The sequence below is a fragment of the Balaenoptera borealis genome (genome assembly GCF_965194805.1).
Source record: "Balaenoptera borealis genome assembly, chromosome: 1".
NCBI lineage: Eukaryota > Metazoa > Chordata > Mammalia > Artiodactyla > Balaenopteridae > Balaenoptera > Balaenoptera borealis.
This window is the reverse complement of record NC_138860.1, coordinates 189325615-189344065: the sequence shown is the minus strand read 5'-3', so window position 1 is coordinate 189344065 and position 18451 is coordinate 189325615. Positions and strand designations below refer to the sequence as shown.

Here is an 18451-nt window from a genome sequence, read left to right as displayed (position 1 = left end):
CTAGTGAAAGGAATATGGAAATTATTTACTGTAACTCCTAATCGTTATGTTTGCTATTGCCGCAAAGTTAATAAGTATGTTTGTCATGATATCTGTGGTGGCCACATGATGCAAAACAAAACCTTAGCCCTTTCTGTCCTTTTAAGGTTTATTAATGTCCTTTTTAGTTTGTTAATGAGGGAGATGAGTAAATAATAACAGGAAATTGAGGCCTAAATTGTCATATACTTTTTTTCTGTTGTTAAGATATTGCTGGTGTCAAGCTTCTATTAATTCTGTGTAATTCCAGTGGAGACAGCAAGTTATTTTGGTTAAAATGTCGTGTCCCTCCCCCCCGCCCCCGCAGTGAGAGTTGAATGTGAGAACAGATCTTAATAGATATAGTTACACAGTTTATTTTATCATGTATCACTTTATTGCTGTCTTCTAGAACATTGTTATACTAAATGTTCCAATAATGGAAATTTTATGCAGCTACTTCAAATGAAACAAATTTGCAAAAACTCAATTTTGGAACTCATTCCTTGAGGAGAGGAAAAAAACTCACCACGCTGTGACCAAATTAGATTTCTGATATGTTGGCAACTTAACAAACACTGTCATTTCCAGAAAACAGGGTCTGGGATCCAGTGGAATTGTCAGCACTTCTTAGTCACTTGTAATGGGGGATATTTGGGGTTTTAATATGATTGAATGGTTAAATTTTTACAAAAAGGTAATTAAAATTTGGTGTTGTACCTAAATAAAAATGGCTCTACACGGAATCAGGAATGACTGTGTTCAATTACAGGGGAGTCTTCTTTTCAAGAACTTGATTTTAAATTCTCGGAGATATTAGTTTTACTTACTGGAGCTCCTTTGTTTTGCAGAGATCATGATGCAGCCGTCCTTTTGGATTTCTTTTTAATAATGTGTGACCCTTCACCTTTGATCCCCTGACCTGCATTACCTTGGTAACCATTTCATTTTTTAATTTAATTTCATTTTTTGATTTTGGTGTACAAGCTGTAACATTTCATCTCTCAAAGTGTAACACGCTGATTTCCTCAAATAGAGATACCCTTTTGAGCGATAAATTTGCAAAATGCTGTCTTCATTTTCTGTATTAAAATTCATTTCAGTTTTAAAAATAAAGTGTAATCTGTGTTTTCATCCTTTTAAAATTTAAGTTTAATGAGTGCATTTCCCCATGCAGTATATTTCCTCTTCTATTCATGTTTTGCAATAGCCAAATGAACTTGGTGTTCACGCATAACTCGCATACACGGTGGACACCCAGAGCCCCACCCCTCCATGCCCCTGCCCTGCCCCTTCTCACACACACCCCCTCACGATCACCACACACCCCTTCCTTTGCAGATTAACTCATGTTTCAGAAACAGTGGCAACTTGAACTTACTGGTGTCAGCTGCCACATTGTACAACCTCACATTACGTTTTATATTTTCAAGTGTTGGTGGGAGGAAAAGTTTAGCCCTTTAATTCCATGTACGGGCTGGAAGATAAGAAAGTTGTCTTATTTCCAAAATTCACCTTTCCCCCTCCTTCAGTATTTTATTCTTTATTTGAGGTATAAGTTAAGAACGAGCAACATTTTTAACCTGATCAAAAGTGGCCTTTTGTCTCTGCTGAAACCCGGTCAGTCAGCTGTGATGGTCCATATACCAGATTGCTTTATGCCATATGCTGTTTCATGACTGTTTTTCAGACAATGCATTTTTAATTGTATTCCACTTTTCAAAAAATTCTTATTCAAAAGCAAAAAAACTGAAATCTAAAAAATGAAACTTTGAGTTAGTTCTTGGAACTGACAAGATATTCCTTAGAAATGTTCTTTAAAAAAAAAAATCATGTGAAATCTCCTAGCATGGCCTGCTGAAGCACAGATTATTTTTTAAGTGTCTCATTATTTTATTCTCCAACATTTAATGCTGATGCTTTAATTGCACACAGCTGAAGCTGCTAAATGAGCACTGAAATGGATTTAAGTCCTCTCTGAGCTTTGTTGATACCTATAAAAGTTTATGTCATTCATTAGAACCACAAATTAAAATTAGTTGTAGTGAGCTGCTCATTGGAGATTGGAACTCTTAGGAACACTTCTTCAGGCCTACTAGCTCGTCTTTGTCTGTTATACTTACATACCTGGGAAATTGCCTTTGGCCTGTTGGGTATCTTTTCACAGAATTGCAAAATATCAGAGCTGAGAACTATGAGTAGGTAAAACATCCCATGATTACAAAGCCAGAAAGCACATGGAATGAATGTTCTAGAAGTTAGGAGCATTTATTTATCTAACCTTGCATTTTAAGGTGATTTTCTTTTTTTTTTTATGATAATGCTTTCAGAGTTGCATAGGAATGTATTCCGTATCCTTCTAGCACCAGAAGAATAATGTGTAGCTTGGAGTTTATTGAACAGGCGTCACAGGGCTGAAAGGGGCTGTGAGTGGCGGTCTGCTCCACTCCTCTTGCTTAAGCAGCCCTATACCTGTGCCCGACCCCAGAGGGGGAGCTAGCTGATGAGAGTCACAGGCTCCCTATTGACAGAATCAGGGCCTCTTGACATCTCCCTGAAGGCTCCTAGGTCCTCTAGAGACAGTCGAATACTTTATTCATAAGTCCAGTAGGAGCTAAGGCGACATTAATAGGCACCCAAGAGAAATGTTTTTATTGTGATAATTTTATTTTGCAATTACGTCAAAGAGAGCTGGTATACGGACACATTCATTACCTATTTTCAATGAGCAGTGTTTATTTGGTTAGTATTTAGGAATTCTAGTGAGTTGTAAGCCACATGGATGTAGTTTCTGTGAGCATGATTCAGTGAGAAAACCCTAGGCTGAGAGTCAGAAAACCTGCTTTGGACCAGCCGGGTCTCTGGATGTGCCAGGGGTATCTTGTGAGGTAGCGACACACAAAACTCAGAAACTCAGATAGCAAGACTTCAAAAGACTTCCACGTTAGGCTTGAAAACAGTGAAATCAGTTGTTCCACTTAACGTACAGGAGTGTGTAGAACATTTCACTGATTCGACTTCAGTTTTATCCTGTGTGAAACGTAGATATTATATGTCTCCTACTTGCTTCTTAGGGTTGTTGGCAGGATAAATGAAAATGCGTGACGGACACCCTGGGAACCCAGAAGAAAGGTGCCTTTGAAAGTAAACCTCATGCGAGGGCTGTGCTCTCAGTAGCCGCAGTCTTCGTGCTGAGAGGCTGCTGTAGTGCATCCTCTGGGGAGCGGCCGGGAGCGTGGGCGCTGGGGCCAGGCTGCCTCGTGTCGCATCCCGCCTCGGCCCTTTGCAGGTGGTCGGATCGAGACAGTTATCTTACCCCTCTGTGCTGCAGCTTCCTCCTCTTTAAAGGGGGGTTGATAATAACAGTACCTACTCAGAGGGTCAGGAAGAGTCCTAGGTGAGCTGCTGCACGTGAAGTGTGTGCTTAGAGCAGCAGCCGGCAGGCAGTGTGGCCATGGCTGTGGCATCCGGGCCCGATCCTGCGCGCCAGGAGAAACCCAGGCGGCCTGGGAGTTCCCATGAAATGGAATTTCATGAAATGGAATTTTCTACACCTTGCAGAAAACTAAACTTGGAAGAGTGTCCCTGTTAGTATTCTACTATTGTCTTGGAGGCCCAGGCCTGCTTACAGGCAGAGGCACTGGGTAGTTTATGGGAATCAGGCACCTCTAAAACAATGCAAGTTCAGGTGCTGCAGGTTAAATCTGGGCTCCTAACCTTTTAGGAAGAAAAGTTTAGATAATTAAGAGCTGATTGGCCCTTTGTAGATAGGTTCTTTTGTTTTAGCTATTTTTGGCTATGGAGACACAGGAAAGACCCGTGGGAGAGACCCCATCCTTTACTTAGTCAGCACTTACTCATTCTCTCAGCTTCAGCCAGCTGTCTAGTGAGCTTTCACGGAGTCAGAAAGCATTTATGTGTTGAGAGATTTTTACCTTGCTGTAGGAGGCTTCACTGCTTCATCCTCAGTAGAATAAGGGGGAAGAAAGTCACTGCTGTGTGTCACATATTCCCAAGTGTTTCCACATAATTATATGCATTTATCTATGAGGTTGGTGGTGTTTGTTAACCCTGTTTTGCACCTGAGAACACCGACACTCAGGTAGGTTAAATAAACTCGTGCAGGGTCACATCCCTAGTAGATTGCAAAACTGGGACTTAAATCCAGGTGCTGCCCTTCTGGTACCTGCTGCCTTGTGTTTGCCGGCAAACCTGGCTGCACCCCTGACAAGAGGTTCTGCCATTTGGTTGCAGGGGCCTCCTCCGCATGCATTTGTGTCCCTCAGCCGTCAGTGCCCCAGACTTACTTAGTGAGGCCTCCAGCACCCCACCACCCGCATCACCAGGAAGGCCCCGCCATTCGTGTGGCGCCTTGAGGGGCTCCGTAGCAGCGGCTTCCTTGCTCTTGGCTGCACATCCAGCATCCCTTGTACAGCTTTAAAATGTGGAGCACTGGCCCCATCCCAGACTCTGAGCTGCCTGTTCTAGCAGAGAACCACTGATCAACAGCACAAAGATGCAGGATGTTTATGTTATTTGTAAGTAAGAAAAAACTGTCACTAATCTGTGCATGTGTGGACCCATGCTTCCAGAACATGGGCCAATGCTGTTAATTCTATAGTTAGCTGCATCGTAAGCTACAGTGGGCCTTTGTGGGCCAGTTTGGTGGTGCACTCACCAGCAACCAGCAACCTTTTTGTGGGAAGAGTCCCAGCTGTCCTTTCGGTAGGATGTAGTCTTCTGGAAGTGGCATCTGACCATCACAAAAACCGGGTTTGAGATCGCTCATGGGGCGAAATGAAGCAGTGCGCTGTCTCCTTTCTCTTTCGCCTTTTCACTTTCTTTTCTCTGCCCCGCTTGCGTGCATTTATTTTTTACAACCCTCCTTCCCTCTCCTCCCCAACCTCTCCCTCTCTTATCTTTCCTCTGTCTCTCTTTTCCTCCATCGTCTGCCAGGTGCTTCTGAGTGTATCTGTCATCAGACTGTAAATACTTGAAATCCTGCAAGGGGGCCGGGCACATCGCGGGTGTTCCTAGCAGTTGACGCGTCTTGGTATGTCCTGGGATCTTTCAGAGGTGAAGGCGCTATCCTGAGTCACCCTGAAAGTTGTCAGATTTTGTTTGTGATCATCAACCTTAAGTTGGGTGCTTTATCTTGAAAATTTAGATAATTTGGCATGACAGTTTGAGAAACGCCATCACTAACTAGGACAGAGTGCTGGACAATGATGGACTTGACCCTTCTAGAGGCACTTGCATCCGGCTTTTAGTGTATTTGCTGCTTAAGTTCTGAGGTCAGGGTCAGGCCCCCCATTTTGGTGACGAGGAACCATTGCTGAGAGGGCGAGCCCTTCCCGGAGGCCCTCAGCCAATCCAGACTTGCTGCCCGGGGAGGGGAGCAGAGCCAGCGCCGGGGCGTGTGGATGTCCTGTGGCCATGCGCGGTGACCTATGTGCCGCGGGAGATGACGGAGAAATACCCGGCCCTGGTGGGTAGGGTGGTGGGTAGGAGGGGCCCCTGCGCTGAGCAGGCCCCTTGGGGTGCAGTTCGGATGGCGTTTAACCCCTCTGGAGGCAGTAGGAGACCAAGAAACATGGTCCAAGGGTGAAAAGATATTTTTTGTCATTCTTCAGTGAAAATCTGCCCTCGCCAGCAGGGGGTGACTGAAGGCCAAGGCGGCGGCGGGATCATGGCACAGTCAGGAGCAAACGGGAAGCATCTCCTGTTTGTTCTCATTTGTGGGTGTTATCTCCCCGGGAAACCGTGGCCCTGGTTACCGTGGCACCAGGTGACATGCCTCCGAATCATAGGATTTAGACCAGACTTTCCACTTTCCACACGTGTCTCTAGGTGGGTTCAGAAATATACCGTGTGATAGACACATGTGCCCGCACAGAACGTGGATATTAGTCAGCCTGTGATGTCGAGTTCTCCTCTCTCTTCTTATTGATCCTTTGGAGTATTTCACCCCTCTCCGCCCCTCATTTTCCCCTGGGAGAAGCCCGAAGGACATTTCTCCTTCCTCCGTAGCAATGGGAAGAGGACTGGCAGGGAGGGTGGCAAGTTGTTGGTGGCCGTTTGACTCTGGGTTTCTCTTACCTGCTCTGGCATGTTTTACGGCATCTGGCACAAGTGCTGGCACGTAGGAGACACCCAGCAAACGTTCACTCTCCTTTCAGCTGTCATTAGCACAGGTAATTAAGAACAGGAGCTGATAGACCGCACGTATCTGTGCAGAGATATATCTGTAATTAAAGTTTTAATTAAAGAAACACCAGACCAGGCAGATGGTTCTTATCCCCGCATCCTGTAAACTAAACAGCCATGGCTTTTTGATCTTGCAAACAAGCAAAGCAGAGAGTAGCAGCGGCGCTCCCAGAAGTGGACCAGAGGGGAGAGGTAGTCGTATTAACTAGCCATAATCTAATTTTGGTAGCACTCTGTGCGATGCCAAAGCCAGGGATAATCATCGCAGTTTGAAATGGAAATTCAATACATCAAAGTTATGTCCCAGCCAAAGCTTTTAAGCCTCGAGTCAAGGGCATTACCAGAGCCCAGCTGGTATATCACAAGGCATGTGGTTTTGTGCTAGATCACAAAAGCTGACAAAGTGTTATTTAGGATCATCAGCTAAATACAGTATTAAATTAGAGCACTATCATCCTGACGTTTCAGGTTCTGCCCCCGTGTAGCAGTGCAGGACTGAGATGGGATGGGTGCTGCCTGCCTCATGTGTGTCCTCTGTGCTGTGTCATGGTGACCTGAGTGACCAGCGAACTGCAGAATGAAAAAACGAAACCATCACTGGGATACCAGGAAAAGACAAATCTCAGGTCTTATCATTTCTGGGAAAAAACCTGCCCCCAGTGACCCTGGCCATTTGCTCTGCTATATCCCTGTCAGCAGGAGGCCAGAGCCGTGCAGGTAGGGGGGCAGGCAGTTCACTTTGACCTCTTGGGGTTCATCCCCTCCTTGACCCCCAATTTCTTACCCTTCCTCATAGTCTTTTACTTATCCAGGCACATGGTTTTCTGGCATTCAGTGCAGGGAGGCACTTATACACCTGAATTCTCTACTAATGGATATAGGTGTGTTTTTACCACCTACATCTCACTCATTTGTTTCCCACTTGGTAGAACCAATACTGAAGATGTTCCTTATTTCACAGGGAAATATCTTAGAGGGTCAGGAGAGCGGTTGTCTGCTTTGCTTAATGGTGTGTGACCCTATCGTTCCTGTTTCTTTTAAAGGAAGTAGGGGGTTCTCACTGGAAGAAGAGCCCGTGTGACACCAGGACATGTATCAGTATCTTCACATTAAAGACTCGTCCCCAGAATGGTAGAACTCGGAAGTACTTTAGCTCATGTTAATACCATTTATAAATCAAAACTCAGTCCTCTTAGGAGAGTGGCCGAATCCATAGTACTGTGATGGTTGTGAGTGATTGAGTGTGTATGACGGGTGGATGGAAGTGTTTTTACCACCTTTTTGCTCGGGAAAGACTTTTATTTGACGAGATGTTCTTTGTTTTTAGAAGTCAATTAAATGTCAGCTACTTTGAGTAAGCAGTCTTTTGTGCTTATCCAGGAAATTTGGTCAGGCCTATACAGAACTGTGCTGCTGGGTTGGCATTTTGCATGCGGAATTTGAACCTGACTGTGGAGTCTGTTTCTTCTCTAATCTGGTTAGAGACCTGAACACGTGGCCTCTGAGGCTGCAGCACAGTTTGGGATTGTAGGAGGCTCCTTACGAAGTGACACTGGTGCTGCTCGGAGCACGGCGGTTATGGCTCACTTCAAGGTTTCTCCACAGAGAGGAACATCAGCAGACCCACCTGTAATAGTCGGGCTTTTATTTCTCTCTCCGCGGTGGGTTTGAAGAAAGCTTTGACCTTCCTGGTGTCTGTGTGGTGCTGGGGTGGGGGAGTGTTCTGCCCTCTCCGAGAGGGACTTAAATTCAAAGGTTTATACATTCGTTCAGTAAGTATTTACGGAATGCCTAGTACCGGGCACTGTCCTGGGTGCCCGGAGTAAAGCAGTAAACAAAACAAGGCCATTTCTCTCACAAAGAGCCTGTTTTCTGGGAAGGGTCAGTAAACAATAAACAAAAAGCAAGTAGCGCTGAGTGATTTACATGTGCCAGTTACATTTATTACCTCATCAGCGCTCAGAACACTGAGGAGGTAGGCGCTGTGATGGTCTCCATTTCACAGAGGAGGAAACTGAGGTACAGAGAGGTAAAAATAACTCGCTCAGTGTCACACAGCTAGTACATGGTGCTGTTGGCATTCCAACCCAGGTAATCTGCCTCCAGGTTTCATGCTCTTAAACACCATGCTATTTTGTCTCCCTGTTAAAAAAACTGCCTGATCAGTTTATTTCTACCTAAATAAGTATCATAAAGAAATATCATATGACAGTAAGTGTGACGCAGAACAACGAAGCAAGGTAAACCGTTTTGAGGGTCCCTGGATGTTGGTGTGCGCGCGCGCGCTGCTTTGGCTGGCATGGCTGGAGCAGGTGTCTCTCCTAAGGTGATTTGAAGGAAGTGACACATTGATGCATGTAGATATCTGGGCTAAGAGTATTCCAAGCAGAGAGAACAGCAAAGGCAGAGGCCCCAGGGTAGATGTGGGCTTGGCAATAGCAAAAGAGAAGCAGGGAGGCCGCCATGGTCGCATTGAGTGAGCACAGTGGACAGGAGCAGATGAGGCGGTCAGGAGCGAGAGCCCATGGGGCCTTATAGGGCGTGGGAAGGTCTTTGATTTTACTGAATGAGAAGGGGAGCCATCCGAGAACTTTTGAGCAGGAAAACAACATGATTAAAAGGATCACTTTGAATGCAGTGCAGAGAGTAGTCTAGGGCAGGGGTCTGCATACTGTGTAGGCCTGAGGGCCAAATCCAGCCTGCCAACTGTTTTTGTGCAGCCAGCAAACTAAGAATGCTTTTCACATTTTTAGATGGCTGAAGAAGTAAGGTGAATAGTAATATTTTGTGGCACGTGAAACTCACATGAAGTCCAGATTTCAGTGTCCATTTAAGTTCCAGTTTTATTGGTGCAGGGCCATGCTCATTTGTCTGTGTATTGTCTGAGGCTGCTTCCAAGCTGCAACAGCCAAGTTGAGTAGTTGCAGCAGAGACCATCTGGCCCACAGAGTCTCCAGTATTTACTGTCTGGCTCTTTAAGAAAAAGTTTGCTGATTCCTGGTGTAGGGGGATAGGGCTGGAGTCAGGGAGACCTGTGAGGAGACGGTTGCAGGGGCCGGTGGTGGCTTGGAGCAGAGCAGCAAGAAGTGGTCAGATGCTGGGTGTGTTTCAAAGGGAGAGCTGATTGGCTGTCTGCAGACGTGAGGAGTTGGGGCTGATGCTAGTGTTTTTGCACCGAGCAGCTGTAAGAGCAGCTCCCGTTCACCGAGATGGGGAGGCCGGTGGGAGCAGCTGGCTGGGGAGGTGGGCGAGGAGAAGGCTCTTGGCTGTGTTAACCTCGTGATGCCGCGTGGAGGTGTCCAGTGGGCAGTCACGGTTTCGAGGAGGGGCCTAGCCCTGAGCCAGAGTCTTCAGTGTTGTCAGCGTATCGAAGGTTCTTGAAGCTCTGGGATAGATGAAATCCGTGGTGGGTGTGGATGGATGGAGAAGTTCAGACACAGAGCACGGGAGGTACCCGGTGATAAGAGGAGGGTTGAGAAGGAAGCGAAGGAGATGAGAAGGAACACGAGGGAAGGAAACCGGGGAGAGCGGGGTGTCTGAAGGGACGTGTTTCAAAGCAGAGAGCGTGATCGTCTGTGTTCAAGTGTTGCTAAACGTCAGGTGAGATACAGGCTGAGAACTGACCCTGGATCTGGCAGCGTGGAGGTCATTGGTGACTTTGATAAGAGCCAGATGAGCGAAATGGTGAGGACGTCACCGATTCCAGCTGGTTCAAGCAAAAATGGGAGGAGAGGAAGCGGAGCAGGTGCTTTCAAGGAGTTGTGTTTCTGCTGCCCCAGTGCGGGCCAGGAGAGGGCAGAGAGTTGGATTTAACCTGGGACGGGGATTTTGCCAGGGAAGTAGTGCTGGGAAGGGAGGAAGGGGCAAGGGAGCCGAGCGCTGACGGGACGATGGGCAGTGGACTCTGAGCCTGGCCGGGGGCAGAAGTGGAGCGTGAGGGACACGAGGGGCAGCAAGAGGCCCTGGGGTCGCTGGACTCGGGAGTAGGGCCATGGAATCGTTGGCGTAGGGACAGTCAGAGAGCAGGATGCTTGAATCTGGTATTACCAAGGGGTGCAGTTTCGGTTAACATCAAGGTCTAGGGCAGTGCTGTCCAGTAGAAATATAATGTGAGCCGCACGTGTAATTCGTAATGTTCTAGGACCCGTATTTTTAAAAAGTATAAACAAACGAAATTAATTTTAATAATATATTTTATTTAGCCCCATGTATTATGTGAACATGTAATCAATATAAACATTGTTGAGATATTTTACCTTTATTTTGTACTACATCTTTGACATTTGCTATGGATTTTATGCTTCCAAAGCATCTTAGTTCAGACTAGGCACATTTCAATAGCCACATGTGGCTTGTGGCTACCATACTGGACAGCGTAGGTCTTGGGAATGATCGTGGAAATACAGTCCAAGGGTACTGGAGGGGATTGGGTCAAGGAACAGGGAGGCCAGGGTTTTGTGAAGGGTTGTCTGTGTGGATCTGAAACCACTTATGATCCTGATGAGACAAGCAGGGTCGGAGAGGCAGGAGAGGGAGGCCGGAGCTGTTGGTAGGGTTGCTGCTTCAGTGGCCTCTGCTCTAACTTTCTACCCACCAAGGAGCCTTTCTGCCCCTGATCCCGTTACATTTCTCAAAGCATCTGTGAGGTTCTGGGGGATTGTTCTTGCCTCAAGTCAGATCCAAGTGGTAACTCTTTGGAATTAGGGGTTTGAGGCAAGATTTCTGAGTCGCAGAAAACATCAGAACACAAGGCCGTAATTTTGCAGGATCTCCCCCAAATGGCAACTTTTCACTGGGGTTTTTACTTTTATCCTTTAGATTCTTATCTTTATTTTGTCATATCTTTAGATTCCTATCTTTATTTTGGCATAATCTTCAAATTCTTCAAATTCTATTAATTGTATTTAACAATCCTAAATGTGTTTGAATCCCTGCAGAAGCCCACATTGAGAAGCTTTGAGGCAGTCCCATGTAATACAGTATACAGAACCTGCCTGCCCTCTGATGCTTTTAAAAGGCAGGCATGGTCAGCCTTTTATTATGCAAAGACTTTACATACATGTGTGTGTGTGTACAGGCAGACGTCAGAGATACTGCGGGTTTGGTTCCAGACCACTGCAATAAATTAAATAATGCAGTAAAGAGAGTCAGATGAATTTTTTTGGTTTCCCAGTGCATTCAAAAGTTATGTTTACACTGTACTGTACTCTGTTAAGTGTGCAATAATAGCATTATGTCTAAAAAACAAGGTACATACTTTAATTAAAAACATACTTTATTGCTAGAAAATGTTAACCATCATCAAGCCTTCACCGAGTCATAATCTTTTTGCAAGAGTAGTATCAAAGATCGTAGAATAATAATGGAGAAGTTTGAAATATTGCAAGAGTTACCAAAACGTGACACAGAGACATGAAGTAGGCAAATGCTGTTGGAAAAATGGTGCTTATAGACTTGCTTGTTACAGGGCTGCCACCAACCTTCCAATCTGTCAAAAACGCGATATTGTGAGGTGCAATAAAACGAGGTATGCCTCTGTGTGTGTGTGTGTGTGTGTGTGTGTGTGTGTGTATGTGTATGTATGTGTATGTATAGGCTTTGATCCACAGTGTGTCTTTAAAGGTTAATCAACATTGAAGGTGAGGTCGGAAAGCTATTTTTTAGCCTTGTAGGCTAGGGAAAGTGAACTGTTTGGAAAGAGTGAACAGAACATCTCAGCGGCACGCACGCTCTTACTACTTCCCATACCAATAATGAACCCCCTGGGGAAAAGGTGAATGGCTACCCTGATTCTGTCCCTTTATCAAGTTTAAATTACTTTAGGTTCCCTTTAGTTTGTTTTCTGTATTAAGATTAACCCCCAAATCCTCAAAAGTCCTATCAGCCCCCAAATTAGGAGGAGCCCACTTTGAGCCATGCATTTGTGAACCACACGCCCTTGCATGACTTCGTGTTGAGGGAGTCATTGCTTGTTGATTCCGTGTGAGCTGACATCACGAGAAAGCAGGGTCTACCTAGGTAGTCTGTGTTTTCAGCATCCCAACTTCAGTAATGCCCTCAGTATCACAGAGAATCCGCTTGGTCCCTGACTGTGCACTTTTATATATTTTAAGTTTATCTTTTAAGTATGATGGCCTTCTCGCCCATTGTATTCACACAAAAGAAAGAACTCAGTAAACACAATTTAGTAATAATGAAAGCTTTACTCATTATATAAGTTTTCTTAAACTCTCTTTATTCTAATTAAAATGTTTCCATCTGATGGGGAAATGAATACCAAGAGCTGGAAATTAAGCAAGAAATTAAAAGAACATTAATGGCTTAATCGCCATTTGTTTTGAGGTATTCCTCCCCAGTAAGTGGTATTTTACTTATAAAGTCACTCCTTTACACACACATCTTTATGACGAATGGACTGGAATGTATCCCAGCAAAAGAAGAGCTATTTTATGATGCCACTTGTAAATTATAACACGTTATGTTAGAGAACCAAAGGATTAGCTTTTTAAAATTGTTGTTAGCGTAATTACTTACTTTGCTACACACACAATTCTGGTTTCTAAGAAAGTGAAGGTCAGCGTGTCTAGGAGACCAGGAAGGTGAGCATTTGGACATTTGTTCATTTTTTAAAAATTTAGACCTGGGTCGCTAGCGTGCTCTTGTTATAATTCTTGCCTCAAAAAATCCAGAGTATAACATTTAAATCTGTAATTTATTCCTTCAGAAATTTACTGCTGAAATTTAAGCTTTAACCACGTAGTCGGTGTAACCTCAACCAAGGCAGGTGTTTGGGCTGCCGCAGGCAAGCTCTTGCCCCTCCCACCTCCTCAGGGTACAGAGAACCCACGTGCATGCCAGCTCTCTGGATGGTTCTGTGCACTGTCATCTGGATCTGCCGTTACTAGTAACGTACTCGTTAACCTGATGCTCCCGTCTCTGGATGTAGGTGTAGGTGCAGGTGGAGAAATACCAGAGCCCACAGCCCTTCGTGATCCAGTACAACACGCCTGCACCAGCCACCTCTCACCTCACCCCCACCGCCGGACACTTCTGTCCTTTCACACGTGCTGTTTCTTTCTCTCCCCTCGCCCTTCCTCCCCAGATCTGCTTTATCTGGCAGAAGTTCCTTCTAGAGGCCAGCCCAGCTGTCACTTCTCCACACACCCTTTCTGTGCAGCCTGACCTGTTGGTTCCACTCTTACCATGGGCACTGCTTTCCATATCCCTCTGAGGGCCCTTGCCACCTTGTATTGTAATTTCTCTCTTTATTGGCGTCTTTAATTCACTCAACTGTGAGTCTGGAGCAGGTGCTGGGCCTCACCTATTTCTGTTTCCATAGCACCCAGCCCAGCATCTGCATGTAGTTGTGGGTGGCTGAATGGGGCAGGTGACGCACTGTGGTCATGTACCTTCAAGCCAAAGAGGTACACTTAATAACTGTTTTGAGGGAAGAGAATAAATACTGTTTTTGTTGATACAGATCTTAAAATTTTGGTAGCAGAAAGCAGATGGGCAAAGAGCGATAGAAAACAAGTCAGAAACTGCTGTCTGATTCCATAGAGACAATCACGTTATGGTTAAAAACAAACAAAAATATATGTATATATACATACACACACACACACACATATATATGTATATATAAAATTTACATTTGATTGCCTTGAAACTTTCCATCTGTTGTTCTGCTGTCTTAATTAACTAATTATTTAATTGAATAGCACCTAGGGAAATAGATATAAATGTCATGAGAACTTCCCTTGTAAGAAGCTCTTTTCTTTTTGTAATGTGTCCTTTTTAGGACACCTTCAAGGCTTGTGAAATTGACTGTCCTTTGAGCATTGGACACGTGCCTGAATATGATGGTTCTTTTTTACTTACCTCAATTCACTGGAATTCAATGGTCATGCTTATATTCAGTCAATTTGAGGATTGGTTGGAAATCAGTCCCCAAATCAAAAAACAAATTAGACAGCATCACCTCCCCCCAGAACACGATGCGTTCCCAACTTGCCCTGTAAGACTCATTGGTACAGTGTTCAGTGTTTTACCCCAAATCACTTACTTTATGGCTCTTCCCCCCAAGAGTACCTAAGCAAGGGGATGTAAATGAGAGACAGATTCGAGAAAACAGATTTTCTGAGGCTTTCCTTCACCATCAGTGTGCATTTGGGTAATTTTAAGGGGACTGTAGAAATCACCTACAGCTTATTATTAGGATCTTCCATAATTAGCAACTGGTAGTCCGTTTCCTTATTCAGTATCCTTTGAAATCCTGTATTTTTCTAACCTGTGAAACTGGCCTAGGAAGTAACGATTGGGAGTGCTGGGAATTCAGTTTAAGAAGTTCACCTTTTTAGTTCTGTGCTTCAACTAATAGCCTCTTGCAGGGGAGCCTCTCGAAACATTGTGTTCTGTTATATCAATGTGTACTTAGACACGTTAATCTGAATTAGAGAGCTGATTGTACATAATGACTCCCCCGGGATGCTATGTTAGAAAAAAAACAAAACAAAAACTTAAGTAGTGTACTGAATATGCATAGTCAGTAAAAAATTCTTCTAAAATTAATGTTAATTGAATCTGAACCTTGATCATCTTCAAACCTTTAATTTTTAATTTGATCCTTTAAAAAAGTTTTGTGGCCTCTTAAAGATACAACCTACAGCCCAATAAAAGTTATGCTGTAATGATTACGAAAAGAACGGTTGTAAAAGAACCAATTTTGAGTTACCATAGGGAAATAAGTCAGATGTGTGGGAATATATATGTACACACATGCATGTACATATACATACATATATATGCGTTTAATATATACTTTAGTTTGCCTTTACCCAGAGGTCTCCTCTCTCTGCCTCTGGAAATGGGGCAAATTTTCTTCAGTTAAAAACAGAAATAGAAGCGACGGTCTTGACCCATTTTACACTTATTTATTTCAGGCTCTCACCACACATTTGTTCATGGGCGCAGCAAGAAGAGGGATCCACAGAGCTGGAGCTGTGAGGGCTGACATATTGGAATGAAAGCTGGCAGAATTCGTAGGGAGAGCTTTGCCATCCTGCCAGCTCCATATCTGGCTTCAAGACAATTCTATTAGTGAATTAATTGTACTCAAAACCTGAAATTAATTTGAACTGAATGTTACTAAAAAGATTAAAGTGACCCAGTCTTGCTTCATCCAGAGTTACTATGAAGGAGATCTCTGGCCTGACCTAGCTCAGGTAGAGGGGGGTCTCTGTCCACGTGCCACCTGGTCACAGAGGCCTTGTGACCACCCATATGCCCAGATGCCACTCTCGGTCCCCTTAGCGAGCTGCTCTTTTTGTAAGAGCAACAGTCTGTTTGTTGGTCTGACTCCTGGGAGAATGGAAGCTGCACGAGAGCAGGGCCTCTGTCGTGTCCACCCTGTGTCCCCAGCGCGTAGGACAGAGCCTGCACAGCATAGAGTCTAAATAAATGCTGCCGAGTGGGTGAATGGGTCACCTGGCACTGCATCCTTCCTGAATGTTTTCCTTTTAATTTGCCTTTTATACATGACTTCTAAAAATGATAAAGCAGTGAAGTCTGGGGAGAAATATAAAAATTTTGTTGTGATTGAAATGACTGTCAGACTAGTAGAGGGTGTTCATAAGAGCATATCAGGACTTGGAATTATGAATTATAAAACTTACTACATGTTATGGTATCCATGCCTCCTGATGAAGAAATAGAAGAAATAGATGCAGGAAAAACATGAGTCATGTCTCTGGAATATTTTAATATCAAGACACCTAATGAGAGTCTAGAAAGAAACATTGGAAAATAAAATAGGGAGGTAGAAAATAAGCAGACATTAAAATCTTTTCTTGATATTTAATCATTTAAGATAATAAAATTTGGCATCAAGTAGACAAGGTAAACCAAAATATTTCCTAGATCAAATGGGCATTAACAAAGATACAGAGGGAACTTGGAGGTATTTATTTAGATGGTAGTAACAGAGTACTTTTGTTCCAGATTACCTTCATGAATGTGACAGGGACTCCATCTTTATTCTTTGTGTGTTGGCGTAGGCCGGAATACCGATGTTGTTCTTGAAGATGTTGTTCTTTGAGGAGGTTGTTCCTTCCCTCCTCCCTCCCTCCCTCCCTCCCTCCTCCCTCCTCCCTTTCTCCCTCCTTCCTCCCTCCCTCCTCCCTCCCTCCCTCCCTCCCTTCCTTCCTTCCTTCCCCCCTCCCTCTCTCCCGCAAAAACAAAACCAAGGAGACAGTATCCTGTGATGTGGGCTGTTATCTCAAGGTGAGTTGTGGCACCAGCTCCTGACGAATTGTTTAAAGAACTGAAACCTCTTTTCAGGTGTAGCGTATTTTATTGGTCCGATTTTGTCCATTTCAGTGTAAACTTCAGTTATTTATTGGACACTGAAGGGATCAACTAAAAGCAGAAAAAGCAGGACCAATTGAACTTGCATTTTATGTCACATAGAGAAGTAACCAGCATTTCTGATCAAACAGTAAATATGTTTCAGTTCCTTTTAAATTAAGTGTGAAAAGCCAAGACTAGATTTTTGTGTACCACAAAGCAAAACAAAAACCCCTTTCAGGGCATAATGCATTTTTCATTAAACTGATCACTGAACTCTTGATTATGTAATCTTATCGTCGCATGGAAGTGTTAGAAGCGTGAATTCTGGGGTGAAGAAATAATTGCAGAAGGGGGTTAATGAAGCAGAACTCACAAATCTGCATTTATAGTCTTGTGGACAAATAAATCATCGGTGGAAGGCACAAATGTAAAGAAAAATTCTTGATTGCCTTCAAGAAATGCAAGGTTGAACTTTTTACTAAAATAGAGTTTTACAGCCTCTCAGAGGGATGTTGTATTAAATAAGTGTAATGTACTCAGAATAGCAACCTAGGGCGTAATGAGCACCGGTAAATGTTCGCTATATATTCTTACAGGGGTTTTCGTACAAAAGATTAAATCATGTTTTAATCATGCATAATAAGCTGTACTATAATTTTATTATGGTAAATGTCCACTGGTAATTCAATGAAGAGTGGCTTTTTAAAGTAACAAAGAAGTGAAATGTTTTTCTTTGTGCTCTTTTGTGTACACATGTCAAAGCTGCTGGGACATGTTATACAAATGACAGCCCCAGTGACAAAAGATGCAGGAGCAAATGTGTAACTCTTAGCTTTATTTTGAAATCCATTATTTTCATAAATCTGAAGAATTGGTTAACTTACTCTTTTTAGCATACTCTTCCGCGTCATATGTGTACTTATAAGTTTTATGGAATTAAATTGAAATTTATGACTACCAAGTCCTTAAAGCCCCTATCAAATTTGTCCTTTCATTGATTTGAAATCTATCTTTCATTCAACATTCCTGCAGTTCAAAATGTGTGACTTTAGGATTTCAAGAGCGATTACATGAGTTAGTGCCCTCTGGTGGCACACAGGACGTCAGGCAGAGAGGGTGACCCATGAGCCTTCAGATGGCTCTTCTAAAGGGGAGCCACCTTATAATTGGTTCTTTCTGAGCTTTCCTTTTTGGTGGGTTTTGAAAAGTCGCATGGTGGTTGGTTTATGCCCACCTGTGATTTTGTATTTTTCACGTGTGTGGTGCTTGTCAGTTTCCTATTCCGTGGAGCTGTGGCCCTGAGTTCACTAGTAACAGCCTTTCAGGGAGCCTCCTTTATTTTATTTTTTAAAAATTTATTTATTTATTTATTTTTGGCTGCATTGGGTCTTTGTTGCTGTGCTCGGGCTTTCTCTAGTTGCAGCGAGCAGGGGCTACTCTTCGTTGCAGCGCGTGGGCTTCTTATTGCGGTGGCTTCTCGTCGCGGAGCATGGGCTCTCGACGTGCGGGCTTCAGTAGTTGTGACTCCCGGGCTCAGCAGGTGTGGCACGCGGGCTCTAGAGCGCAGGCTCAGTATTGTGGCGCATGGGCTTAGTTGCTCCGCGGCATGTGGGAGCTTCCCGGACCAAGGCTCAAACCCGTGTCCCCTGCATTGGCAGGTGGATTCTTAACCACTGCCGCCAGCAGGGAAGTCCCCAGGGAGCCTTCTTTAGAAGCTTAGCTTGTGGGTCGATTTCTGGGTTGAAAGCATTTTCAGGTGAACTTGCTGTAAGAAGGTATACCAATGTCAAGGTTTTCCACGGGGCACCAGGACATCCATATTTAGATGTATCTCTTAACTTGCCTTCTCAAGGAGGGGACCATGTCACGTCCTGGACTG

The 18451-nt window shown here is 44.1% G+C and overlaps 1 protein-coding gene across 12 annotated transcripts in view; it reads left to right on the top strand.

The window, feature by feature from the left end:
* CAMTA1 (calmodulin binding transcription activator 1) overlaps positions 1–18451 on the top strand; it is an 891439-nt gene that overhangs the window by 92725 nt on the left and 780263 nt on the right. The gene's annotated exons all lie outside the window — the stretch shown is intronic.